This window comes from Papio anubis, chromosome 8 (genome assembly GCF_008728515.1).
Source record: "Papio anubis isolate 15944 chromosome 8, Panubis1.0, whole genome shotgun sequence".
Taxonomy (NCBI): domain Eukaryota; kingdom Metazoa; phylum Chordata; class Mammalia; order Primates; family Cercopithecidae; genus Papio; species Papio anubis.
Window position 1 is genome coordinate 85,566,661 of NC_044983.1, and position 12,616 is coordinate 85,579,276.

Here is a 12,616-nt window from a genome sequence, read left to right on the forward strand (position 1 = left end):
CTCTCTACCTTGGACTCTAATTACACATGGTTAGTATGGTTCATGTTGCTCCAAAGGCCTTTGAAGTTCTGTTGACTTTTCTTCAATCTTTTTTTCTCTGCTATTCAGACTGGATTATAACTACAGTTCTATTGTCAAGTCATTGATTCTCCCTTCTGTCATCTCATATTCCCTGTTGAGCCTCTTGAGTGAATTTTTCGTTTTAGTTATTGTAATTTTCAACCCCAAATTTCTATTTCATCCTTTCCTTTTTAAAAATAATTTCTATCTCTCTAAGATTATTTTTATAAGCACATTTATTTTATATATGGTAAATAGTATGTTTTGATATGTATATGCAGGTATACATCAGAGATCCGAGTTCAGTTCCAGACTACAGCAATACAGCCAATCTCACAATAAAGTCATGCAAAGTTTTTGTTTTTCCAACACATACAAAATTATATTTCCAATATACTGTAGTCTCTTGTACGCAATAGCACTATGTACAAAAAAAACCGTGTGCATGCCTTAATTTAAAAATATTTTATTGTTAAAAATGCCAATGATCACCTGAGCCTTTAGTGAGTCATCACCTTTTTGCCAGTGGAGGGGTTTTGCCTTGATATTGATGACTGCTGACTGATCAGGGTGGTGGTTGCTGAAGTTTAGGATGACTGTGGCAATTTCTTAAAATAAGACAACTATTAAGTTTGCTATATTTATTGACCATTTCTTTCATAAAAGATTTCTCTATAGCACGAGATGCTATTTGATAGCATCTTATGCACAGTAGAACTTCTATCAAAATTGAAGGCAATCCTCTCAAACCCTGCAACTTGTCAACTAAGTTGATGTAATCTTCTAAATTCTTTGGTGTCATTTCAACAATGTTCACAGCATCGTTACCAGGAGTAGACTGATCTCAAGAAACTACTTTCTTTGCTCACCCATAAGAAGCAACTCCACGTCTATTACAGTTTAATCATGAGATTGCAGCAATTCAGTCACATCTTCAGGTTCTACTTCTTTTTTTTTTTTTTTTTTTGAGACAGGATCTTACTCTGTCACCCAGACTGGAGTGCAGTGACATGAATACAGCTCACTGCAGCCTCAGCCTCCTGGGCTCAAACAATCCTTCTGCCTCAGCCTCCTGAGCAGCTGGTACCATAGGCATGTGCCATTATGCATGCCTAATTTTTTGATTTTTGTAGAGATAGGGTGTCACTATGTTGCTCAAGCTGGTCTTGAACTCCTGCCCTCAAGCAATCCTCCTGCCTAGGCCTCCCAAAGTGCTGGGATTATAGGTGTGAGCCACTGCATCTGGCTGGGCTCCACTTCTAATTCTAGTTCTCTTGTTATTGTCATTATGTCTGCAGTTACTTCCTGCACTAGTCTTGAATCCCTCAAAGTCATCCACAGAGGTGGGAATCAAATTCTTTCAAAATCCTGTTAATGTGGATATTTTGACCTTCTACCATGAATCACAAATGTTTTTAATGGCATTTAGAATGGTGAATTCTTTCCAGAAAATTTCAATTTGCCCAGATTCATCAGATGAATTACTGTCTTTGGTAGTTATATTATCATGAAATGTATTTCTTAAATAATAAGACTTGAAATTAGAAATTACTCCTTCATCCATGGGCTACAGAATTGTTGTTGTGTTAGCAGATATGAAAACAAAATTAATCTCCAGGTACATCTCCATCAGAGCTCTTGAGCAACCAGATGCATTGCCAATGAGCAGGAATTTTGAAAGGAATCATTTTTTTTCAAAGGAGTTGGTCTCAACAGTGGGCTTAAAATATTCAGTAAACCATGCTGTAAACAGATGTGCTGTCATCCAGCTTTGTTTTTCATTTATTGAGCATAGGCAGAGTAGATTTAGGGCAATTCTTGAGGGCTCTAGGATTTTTGAAATCATAAAAGATGTAAACTTCAGTTTAAAGCCACCAGATGCATTAGCCCTCAACAAGAGATTCAGACTGTTCTTTAAAGATTTGAAGCCAGTCATTGACTTCTCTAGCTATGAAAGTCCTAGATGGAATTTTCTACCAATACTAGGCTGTTTTGTCTACATTTAAAAAATCTGTTGTTGGCTGGTCATGGTGCCTCACGCCTGTAATCCCAGCACTTTGGGAGGCTGAGGTGGGAGGATTGCCTGAGGTCAGGAGTTCGTGACCAGTCTGGCCAACATGGTGAAACCCCATCTCTACTAAATATAAAAAAAAAAATTAGCAGGGTGTGGTGGCGTGTACCTGTAATCCCAGCTACTCGGGAGGCTGAGGCAGGGGAATTGCTTGAACCAGGTAGGTGGAGGTTGCAGTGAGCTGAGATCATGCCACTGCACTCCAGCCTGGGCAAAAGAACAGGACTCTGTCTCAAAAAAAAAAAATTCTGTTGTTTAGTGTAGCCACCTTTATCAATTATTTTAGTCAGATCTTCTGGATGACATTCTGCAGCTTGTATCTCAGCACTTGCTGCTTCACCTTATACTTTTATGTTATGATGATAGCTTCTTTCCTTAAACCTTATGAACCAACCTCTGTTATCCTCAGTCATTTCTTCTGCAGCTTCCTCACCTCTATCAGCCTTCGTAGAAATGAAGAGAGTGAAGGCTTTCCTCTGTATTAGGCCTTGGCTTGAGGAAATGTTGTGGTTGGTTTGATCTTTTTATCCTGACCACCAAAATTTTTCCCATATCAGCAACAAGGCTATTTAGATTTCTCATTGTTTGTGTTTTCCATGGGAGTACCTCTTTCAGTTTTCTTCAAAGGCTTTTCCTTTGTATTCACTACTTGACTACCTGGCGCAAGCGGCCTGGCTTTCATCCTGTCTTAGCTTTTGAAGTGCCTTCCTCACTAGGCTCACCGATTTTTAGATTATGTTTTGAAGTGAGAGATGTGCAACTTTTTCTTTCACTTGAACACTTAGAGGCCATTATAGGGGTATTTTAATTGGCCTGATTTCAATATTCTTGCGTCTCAGTGAATACGAAAGTATGAGGAGAGGTAGAGAGATGGAGAAATAGCTGGTTGGTAGAGCAGTCAGAAGTCACACATTTATTAATGAAGTTTGCCATCTCAATCGCTTCTTGGCCTTTTGGCTAAGATCAAGTGTGAAGTTTACCATCTCATATGCTATGGTTTATGGTGCCCCCGAACAATTATGCTAATAACAGTAAAGATCACAGATCACCATAACGGACATAATAATAATAAAGTTTGAAACACAGCAAGAGTTACCAAAATGTGACACAGAGACACAAAGCTAGCACATGCTATTAGAAAACTGGTGCCAATAGACTTGCTTGGAGCAAAGTTGTCACAAACGTTTAATTAGTAAAAAGTGCAGGATCTGAGGCATGCAATAAATGCAATAAAACAAGGTATGCCTATACATACTAAAATGATTACTACAGTGAAACAAATTAACATATCATTTTTCTCACATAATTACCTTGTTGTGTGTATATATGTGTGGTAAGAACACCTGAAATTTACTCTTTTGGTAAATTTTATTACACAATACAGTATTTATTAATTACAGTAATCATAGTTTACATTAGATTTCTAGACTTATTTATCCAACATAACTGTAACTTTGGACCCTTTGACCAACATCTCCCCATCCCCTTCTACCTGTAACCACCATTATACTCTATTCTATGTATTCAACATTTTTAGATTCCACATATAAGTGAGATCATGCAGTAGTTTTCTTTCTGTGTCTGACTTATGTCCCTTAACATAATGTCTTTCAGTTTCACTCACGTTGTTGCAAAGGGCAGGATCTTCTTTTTTTTTTTTTTTAGTCTGAATAGTATTCCATTGTGTGTGTATACATTATATTATATTTTATTATATTCAACAATTTGTTTGTCCATTCACCCATCAGTGGACACTTAGGTTGTTTCCATATCCTGGCGATTGTGAATAATACTCCAATAAACATGCAAGTGCAAATACCTCTACAGAAAATTTCATTTCTTTTGGTTATATATTCACACCCTTTCTAACACTTATCTCTTGTCTGTTTGATAATATTCATTCTGATAGGTATGAGGTGGTATTTCAGTGTGGTTTTTATTTGCATTTTCTTCATGATTAGTGGTGATGGGAATCTTCTCATATCCCTCTGGGCCATTTGTATTTCTTCTGTCTATTCAGGTTGTCTATTTTTTAATTGAATTATTTATTTATTTTTTGTTGTTGAGTCGTATGTAGTCTTATATTATCCTGGATATTATTCTTTTACTGGATGTGTGGTTTGTAAATATTTTCTTCAAATATGTAGGTTGCCTTTTCATTTTGTCAGTTTTTTTCATTGATGAGCAGAAGATTTTCAGTTTGACATAGTCCCACTTACTTATTTTTTGCTTTCGTGGCCTTAAGGTTTTTTGTGATACCTAAAAAATCATTGCTGAGACCAATGTCTGGAAGCTTTATTCCTGTGCTTTCTTTTGGAAATTTTACAGTTTTAGGTCTTCTATTTAAGTTTTTAATTCATTTTGAGTTAATTTTTGTGTATGGTATAAGATAAAGGTTCAAATTCATTCTTTTGCATGTGGCTATTCAATGTAACCAACATCATTCTTTGAAAGATTATCCTTTCCCCATTGCTTATGTGTGGTGCCCTTGTTGAAAATTAGCTAAACATATATGGTTGGGTTTTTTGTTTTTTGTTTTTTTTTTTGTCTTTCTGTGCCTGATTTATTTCACTTAGCATAATATCTTCCAGTTTCATCCATGTTGCTGCACATGATGGGATTTCATTCTTTTTTATGTCTGAAAAATATTCACATTTTCTTTTTTCATTCATCCATTGAAGGACACTTAGGTTGTTTCCATATCTTGGCTACTGTGAATAATGCTGCAATGAACATGGGAGTGCAGCGGTCTCTTTGAGATCCCAGTTTTAATTTCTTTGGATATACACCCAGAACAGGGATTGCTGGATCATGGGGGTAGTTCTATTTTTAGTTTTTTGAAAAACTTCCATACTGTTTTCCATAATGTCTGTGCTAATTCACATTCCCACCATCCAGTTTACAAAGGTGTCCTTTTGTTCACATCCTTATCAATACTTATCATTTGACTTTTTCATAATCACCATTCTTTTTTTTTTTTGATAATTGCCATTCTAACAGGTAAGAGATGATATCTCATTGTGGTTTTGATTTGCATTTCCCTGATGATTAGTGATGTTGATGACTTTTTTATATACCTCTTGACCTTCTTTAGAGAAATGTCCATTCAGATCTTTTGCCCAGTAAAAAATATATTTATCTTTCAACTTTTAGGTTTTGGGGTAGATGTGCAGGAAGTGCAGATTTGTGTTACCTTGGTAAACGTATGCCTTGTGATTCACTGCATACATCAACCCATATGGTTGGGTTTTTTTAGCTCTCTTTTCTGTTTCATTGATCTAAGTGTCTGTTTCTATATTGTTTTGATTACTTAAAGCTTTGTCATACAATTTGAAATGAGAAAATGTGATGATTCTTAGTTCTTTCTCAAGATTATTTTGACTAAAAAGGTATTTTATAGTTCATATTAATTTTAGAATTATTTTTCTATTTTTGTGAAAAAATACTATTGGAATTTTGATAGAGATTATGTTTTATTTGTATATTGCTTTGAGTTGTGTGGATATTTTAACAATATTCATTCTTCCAATCCATAAACCTGGGATATGTTTCCATTTACTTGTGCCTTCCTTAATTTCTTTTATCAAGGTTTTATAGTTTTCAGTGTACAGATATTTCACTGCTTTGATTTAATTTATTTCAAAACATTTTATTTTTAATGTATTTTAAGTGGAATTATTTTCAGGATTTCTTTTTTGATTAGATCATTATTGGTGTAAAGAAAAGCAACTAATTTTTGTATACTGATTTTGCATTTTGCAACTTTACTGAATTTGTTTATTAGTTTCTATAGATTTTTTTTTTTATAGAGTCTTTAGCATTTTCTACATATAAGATCATCTGCAAATGGGTAATTTTACTTCTTCCTTTCTGATTTGGATGCCTTTATCTTTTGACACTGATTGCTCTTACAGTTCATTACTGTGTTGACTAGAAGTGGTGATAGTAGGCATCCTTGCCTTTTACCAGATATTGGAGGAAAAGCTTTTAAGTTTTTCCTCATTGATTATGACATCTCTGGCCTTTTCATAAATAGCATTTATTGTGTTGCAGAAGTTCCCTTCTACATATATTTTGTTTAGAGTTTTTGTTACAAATGGGTGTTCAACTTTGTCAAATGTTTTTCTATTATCTATAAAGATGATCATGTGTTTTTTATGTTTCATTCTGTTAATGCAGTGTATCACTTTGATTCATTTGTGTATGTTCAACCAAACTTGCACCTTAGGGATGAATCCCACTTAGTTGCGGGGTATTATCTTTTTGATGTGTTCTTTTTTGTTTTTTGAGGTGGAATCTTTGCTCCGTTGCCCCGGCTGGAGTGCAGTGACGCCATTTCCACTCACTGCAAGCTCCGCCTCCAGGGTTCATGCCATCCTCCTGCCTCAGCTTCCTGAGTACCTGGGACCACAGGCGCAGGCCACCAGGCCCAGCTAATTTTTTGTATTTTCAGTAGAGACGGGGTTTCACTGTGTTTGCCAGGATGGTCTCCATCTCCTGACCTCGTGATCCGCCCACCTCGGCCTCCCAAAGTGCTGGGATTACAGGCGTGAGCCACCACACCTGGCTTGATGTGTTCTTAAATTCAGTTTGCTGGTATTTTATTGAGAATTTTTGCATCCATGTTCACCAGATATATTGGTCTGTAGTTTTCTTCTCTTACAGTGTTGTTGTCTGGTTTTGGTGTTAGGGTAATGCTGGTCTCATAAAAGGAGTTAAGAAATACTCTTTTTGCTTCAGTCCTCTGAAAGAGATTGTAGAGAATTCATACAGTTTTTTTTTTTCCTTAATGTTCCACAGAATTTACCAGTGAACTCATCTGGGCTTGGTGCTTTTTGCTTTGGAAGGTTATTAATTATTGGTTCAATTTCTTTAATAAAAGTCAATTCAGATTGTCTTTTTCCTGCATGAGTTTTGTCAAATTGTGTCTTTTAAGGATTGGTTCATTGGCTCAATCTAGATTACAAATTTATGAACATACAGTTGTTCATAGAATTCCCTTATTATCGGCCGGGTGCAGTAGCTCACGCCTGTAATCCCAGCACTTTGGGAGGCCGAGGCGGGCGGCTCATAAGGTCAGCAGATGGAGACCATCCTGGATAACACAGTGAAACCCAGTCTCCACTAAAAATACAAAAAATTAGCCAGGTGAGGTGGCGGGTGCCTGTAGTCCCAGCTACTCAGGAGGCTGAGGCAGGAGAATGTCGTCAACCAGGGAGGTGGAGGTTGCAGTGAGCCAAGATCGTGCCACTGCACTCCAGCCTGGGCGACAGAGTGTGACTCAGAGAAAAAAAAAAAAAAAGTATTCCCTTATTATCCTTTTACTGTCCACAGGATCTGTTGTCATGTCCCCTCTTTTATTTCTGATATTAGTAATTTGTGTTCTCTATTTTTGTTTCTTAGTTAACCTGGCAAGAGTCATATTGATCTTTTCAAAGATAGCTTTTGGTTTCGTTGAGTTTCTTTATGGATTTCCTCTTTTCAGTTCATTGATTTCTGCTCTCATTCTTATTGTTTATTTTCTTCCACTTTAGATCTAATTTGCTCTTTTCCTAATTTCATAGGGTGAAAACTTAGATTATTTATTTTATATCTTTCTTGCTTTTTACTATATGCATTGAATGCTATAAATTTCCCTCTAAGCACTACTTTCATTGCATCTTAAAAATTTTGTTGTGTTTTCATTTTTATTTAGTTCCAAATATTTTAGATTTTTCTTGAGATTTCATCTGTGACCTATGTGTTATTAAAAAGTACAGTAGCTCAGGCATAATAGCACACACCTGTAATCCCAGCAATTTGGTAGGCCAAGGCAGAAGGATTGCTTGAACTCAGGAGTTCAGGACCAGCTTAAGCAACATGGTAAAACCCTGTCTGTACAAAAAACGCAAAAAAATTAGCTGGACATGGTGGTGTGCACCAGTTGTTCCAACTACTTGGGAGGCTGAGGTGAGAGAATTGCTTGAGCCCAGGAGGTCAAGGCTGCAATGAGCCATGTTTGCACCAGTGCACTCCAGCCTGGGCCACTGATGAGATCCTGTCTCATAAATAAATAAATACTTAATAAAAGAGGACTATGTTAATTTCCACACTTTTTTTATTTTCCTGTTATCTTTCTGTTATTGATTTCTAATTTAATTTTACTGTGGTCTGAGAGCAGACATTTCATGATTTCTGTTCCTTTACATTTGTTAAGATATGTTTCATGGTGCAGAATGTGCTTTATCTTGGTGAATTTTCCATGTGAGCTTCAGAGGAATGTGTATTTTGCTACTGTTAAATGAAGTCATCTATAAATGTTGATTACATCAATTAATTGATGATGGTGTTGAGTTCCACTATGTCCTTAATAATTTTTTGTCTGCTGAATCTGTCCACTTCAAATAGAAGAATGTTGAAGTTTCCAACTATAATAGTAGATTCATTTAGTTTTCCTTTCCTTGCATTTTCATCATTTTTTGCCTCATGTAGTTTGATGCTATGTTGTTTGGCACATACATATTTAAGATTGCTTGCAGAATGACCCCTTGATCATTGTGTACTGCTCTTTATCCATGATAATCATCCTTGCTTTGAAGTTTGTTCTGTCTTAATACAGCTATTCCTGATTTCTTTTGATTAGTGTTACATGATATATTTTTCTTCATCCACTTACTTTTAATCTATATGTGTCTTTATATTCAAAGTGGGTTTCTTCCAGACAACATAGAGTTGGGTCTTTTTTTTTTAATCCACTCTGACAACATCTGTCTCTTAAACCATTGATGTTAAAGTGATTATTGGTATAGTTGGATTAATATCTACCATATTTGTTATTGTTTTCTATTTGTTGCCCTCGTTATTTGTTCCTTCTTTGCCTTCCATTCTTTTTCTGCCTTCTATAATTTTGAGAATTTTATATGACTTCATTTTTCTCTCCTTCCTTAGCATATTAGTTATACTTCTTTTTAAACTTTTTTTTTAGTGGTTGCCCTAGAGTTTTCAATATATATTGACAACTAATCCACATCCAGTTTCAATATACATTGACAACTAATCCACATCCACTTTCAAATAACACCATAGTGCTTTATAGATAGTGTGAGTACTTTATAGTAACAAAATAATCCTAATTCCTCCATTTGATCCCCAGATTCATTGTAGTCATTCAGTTCACATATATTAGCATGCATAAGTGTATATATATATATAAAGCATATATAATTGAACACATGTTGCCATTGTTATTTTGAACAAACATTTGTTAGATTAAGAAAATAACATTTATTTTACATTACTTATTCCTTCTTCAATGCTCTTCTATTCTATATGTAGATCTGAGTTTCTGACTTGTATCATTTTCCTTCCCTCTGAAGAACTTAACATTTTTTGCAAGGCAGATGTACTGGCAACAAATTTCCTCATTTTTGGTTGTCAGAGAAAGTCTTTTCTCCTTTACTTTTAAAGGATAATTTCAAAGGACACAAAAATTTCTAGGTTGGTGTTTTTTCTCTCAACACTTTAAATATTTCATTCAGATTTTTCCATGCTTGCATGATGTCTGAGGAAAAGCTGAATACAAGTTTTATTTTTGTTCCTTTTACAGGTAAGGTGCTTTTTTCCTGTGGCTTCTTTCAGGGTTTTTTTCTTTATCTTTGATTTTCTGTAATTTGAAAATAATATACCTAGGTGTAGTTTGTTTTTGGTTTGTTTGCTTGTTTTTTGGCATTTAGCCTGCCTAGCGTTCTCTGATCTTCCTGAATCTGTGGTTTTATGTCTGACATTAATTTGGAGGAAATTCTCAAACATTATTGTTTCAAATATTTCTTATGTTCTTTTCTCTGTTTTCTTCTTCTCTATTCCCATTATGAGTACATTACATCTTTTATGATCATCCCATAGTCCTGGGATAGTCTATTTTTTTTTCACTTTTTTTCTCTTTGCTTTTCAATTTTAAAAGTTTCTGTTAATATATCCTCAAAATCAGAGATTCTTTCCTCAGTCATGTCTATTTGATAAGCCTGCCAAAGGCATACTTTAATTCTGTCACAGTGTTTTTGATCTATAGCATTTCTTTTTGTTTCTTCTTAGTTCTATTTCTCTGCTTACGTTGTCCATCAGTTTTTGCAAGCCGTCTATCCATTAGAACTTATACATATTCATTTATGTTGTTTTAGATTACTGGTCTGATAATTCCAATATCCCAGTCATGTCTGGCTTTGGTAACTTGCTCTGTCTCTTTGAATTGTGTTTTTTACCTTTTGGTGTGCCCTATAATTTTTTTTTTTGATAGCTGGACATGATGTAGTGGGTAGAAAAAACTGCTATAAATAGGCCTTGAATAATGTGGTGGCAAGGTGTGTGGTGAGGGGAAGCATTCTATAATTCCATGAATATGTCTCAGTCTTTTAGTGAGCCTGTGCTTCTGGCCTGTGAACTTCACAAATGTTTCTCAGGTTTTTTTCCTCCTCCCTTAGGTTGGATAGGATGGTTAGAGTGGGCTGGAGAAGTTGGGTGTTTCTCTTCCTTCACATAGAAGGCTAGAGTGGGTTGGAGTTAGAGATTTGTTTTTCCCCAGGTCAACTGGGCTCTGATAATACCCCAGCAAGTTAGTGTCTGGTTAACTAGTTTCCCCTGAGGGCAGGCTTTGTCAAGAAGAACAGAGTGCTCTGGCTAAGAAGAACAGAGTGCTCTGGCATACTTCAGAATGGTTCAATTTCCCCTACTCCTGCCAAAAGCAAGAAGGGATTTTTCTCAGATATTTACTTAGAAATCTGGGAGCTCTTAGAGGTGAATCTGACAATATTGTGTGCGTGTGTGTTGTAGGGGGTTCCCATTGATGGTGTCTCTCTGGAGTTTTTAACCCTCAGACTTGTCTGCACTGAGTCTCCAGCAACTTGTCAATTACAGTTCAGGTTTTCCTGCCTTTCCACAGTTTCTACTTTTGATTCTCTGCTCCAGAAACTTGTGACTCCCTGTTTTAGCCTGCCTGTTTCTCCAGTTTTGGAATCAGCAGTTTAATATAGTGACCTTACTGCTCTTACGTATCCAAAAAGAGTTGTTTGTTCAATCTGTTTAACTGTTTACGTGTTGTTTGGATGGAGTGGTCATTTCCAAGCTCCTTACATGCAAAACCAGAAAACCCATCGTTAGAATTTTGGAAGAGAGGAAACTTTGTTTTTACTTTTAAATTTCTTCAGTAACTATAATCAAGTTTCTGGGGCTTTTACAACTCCCAGTACCTAATTCTTAGTGTGCTTGCTATTCAGTCAAGTTTTAAGTCAAGCTTCCCAGTCGCTGCATCCAATCAGATTCTCCTGTGTAAAAAAATTTAATGAGCCTGTTTATGCTGTTGTATTTTTTGAATGTACTTTTGGTTTACATGTTAGTGGACATTTAACTCTGCCTTCTTTTTACATTTTCCCACGAACCCTATAAGAGAAAAGAGTTTATAGCTGTGTCAATAAAAGAAAAAAAATGCTGACGTCTTACTGTCACTTACGGTAACAGACAATTCATCTGTTTTCATGATTACAAATTTTTTTACTAGGGATGACAGTCTGTAAATGTGGGCATGAAGCAGGCTGGTATGCCAACTAACTGTTCTTGTACATGAGAAAGCGAGGATATCAGAATATAAAAAATATTTTATATATTTTTTGACTTTCAATTTTCTTTAAAATAAATTTTTTAGTCATCCAGCCCAAAATGTCATCTTTTTTTGTTTTGTTTAGGGAAAGAAAAATAGTAGATTCCAAATGCATTTATTTCCGGTTTACCTAGTGCTAGAGAGGATGTGGGTTGAAGTTGAATATGTAGAAAGGGAGATAGAACAGCATACATGGGTAAAATTTGTAACAATATCAATAGTGGACTTACATCTTTTTTTGAGAGTTTGGGGAGTTTAAACAATTCAGCATTTTTTAATGTTATCCTATTATGCATTAAAAGATAATTTTTATCCCCGATTAAGCACTACAGGGTAATAGGAAAAGCACAGGCTTTGCAGTTAGGAAAACCTACTTAAAATCTTGATTTTGCTACTTGCAAATTGTGTGACCTTGGTCAAGAGTAGCTCTAAAATCTGAAAAATGGTAGTTTCTACCTCATTTTGTTCTAAGAATTAAAAAAGAACCATATGTAAAATGCTTGGTGGGATGCTAGCCAGTTCATGTAGTTGGTGATTCATGCAGTTATAATAAGCATCTATTAAGGTTAACATATTAAAGTGCTCAGTTTAGACTTCAGATTCTTATCTTAAGATGCATCTAATCCTGATACATTATAATTGACTAGGGTAACCATTCCCATGCCCTTTATGTTAGAAAAATTCCATGGTGATTTTACTGGTGCGTGATTATTGGATGGTTATTGTTAATTTCCATTCATGGGTCATAATTCATTAACCACAGGTGCCATTTTGAATGACCTTTTGACTTCCACATTGCAAACAATGCCAGCATGAAGCAAAGTGAGGTCTGTTGATCATAAGAGATAAGTACATTT